Source organism: Dipodomys merriami, unplaced genomic scaffold, assembly GCF_024711535.1.
Source record: "Dipodomys merriami isolate MVZ:Mamm:240054 unplaced genomic scaffold, mDipMer1.0.p SCAF_52, whole genome shotgun sequence".
Taxonomy (NCBI): domain Eukaryota; kingdom Metazoa; phylum Chordata; class Mammalia; order Rodentia; family Heteromyidae; genus Dipodomys; species Dipodomys merriami.
Window position 1 is genome coordinate 3,154,350 of NW_027206091.1, and position 1,702 is coordinate 3,156,051.

Consider the following 1,702-nt stretch of genomic DNA (forward strand, 5'->3'; position numbering starts at 1 on the left):
ATCTGAGGATCAGTGTTTGAAGCCAGACTGAGCAGGAAAAGTCCAGGAGATTGTTATTGCCAATGACCCACCAGAATACCAGAAGTGGAGCTGTGGCTCAAAGTGGCAGAGCAGTAATCTTGAGCAAAAGAGCTCATGGACTACGCCCAGGCCATGAATTCAAGCCCCATGACCAGGAAAGAAAGGAAGAAAGAAAGAAAAAGAAGGAAGGAAGGAAGAAGAAAGAGAAAAAGAAAGAAAAGAAAAAATAACCTGTTAATTGATTTATTGTCCTTAGAACTGTCAAAGGCTCCCAGACCAGGGCTAACAAATTGGGAGGAGACAGTCATCTAGAATAGCCTTGTGACACACTCCTGGGCTGGAGAAATCAGGAGATTACAGATGCACAAATAATGAATTCAAATCAATACAGCGAGGCGTTCAGGCTGAGAGATATTCAATTATGTTGTTCAGAGAGAAGATGCTGATCTTCAGCCAGTCTGCTCCATGCTGCAAACAATACAACATTTCTTAATTTGTGCGGCAGGGATGTTAATCTTTGGCCATGTAATCCAGTTCTTGTGGCGAACCATAAATATGGGGCCCGGAGTGTAAGAGGCCTCCTGCCGACTGTGCTCAATCAGCCTGCTCGGGAGTTCCCTGCCTAGCTTTTCATGTCATTCTCTCAATACTCAATTTAAAAATATAGGCTAATTAGCAATGGGTGGATGGATGGATGGATGGATGGATGGATGGATGGATGGATGGATGGATGGATGGATGGATGGGTTAACAGGAAAGTGAACAGATAGATCAAGGGATAATGGATGAGTGGATAGATGGATTCGTGCATGGACAGATGGATAGATATATGAATGGATGATTATAGATGGATGGATAGATTTCTGGACAGATGAATGAGTGGGTGGGTGAGTGACAGAATGATTAGTGGCTAGGAGGATGGATGAACAGATGAATAGATTAGAGGATGAATAGATAGGTAGATGGATGAATGGGTGGGAGGTGAGTGGGTGGATCAATTAGTGAGTGGGTAGATGGATGGAGTGAGGGATGGACAGATTACTTGGGTGCATGAATGGATAGATGGAAAGATGAATGGGCAGATGGGTGGACGAGTGGGTGAATGGAGGGATAGACTGAAACAGGTAGAAATTTCCACACTTTCGATGTCCTGACCACCAATCAAAAACACTTCATGACTTTTAGACTTTACCTGAGCCAGCAGAATCCAGGGTTGTATCCAGCACTCAGATGGGTTCCCTTCAGAATTGCTTTGAATGGCGGGCATCTGATGTATGGTTAAGGTGGGATTCAAATCCCACTTGTACTCTACAGACAGAGAGGTAGGTGTGAACATGCACATGAATACAGCTTAGAAAGTTCTAGACCACGGTGTTAAACATTGGTTGTCTCCATGCAGGTGAAATTGAAGAGGTTTGAACACTTGACTGAAGTCTGGCTTCTCTATCACAAGCATTTATTACTTTATGTGTGTGCGTGTGTGTTTGTGCAGGTGCTGAGGTTTGAACTCAGGGTCTGTCTGTTAGCTTTGATGCTCAACACTGGTGCTCTGCTACTTGAGCCCCACCTCCATTTCTGGATTTCTGGTGGTTCATTGGAGATAAGAGTCTCTCTCTTTATGGCCTCAGATGGACTTTTTTTTTTTTTTTTTTTTTTTGTCAGTCATGAGGCTTAAACTCGG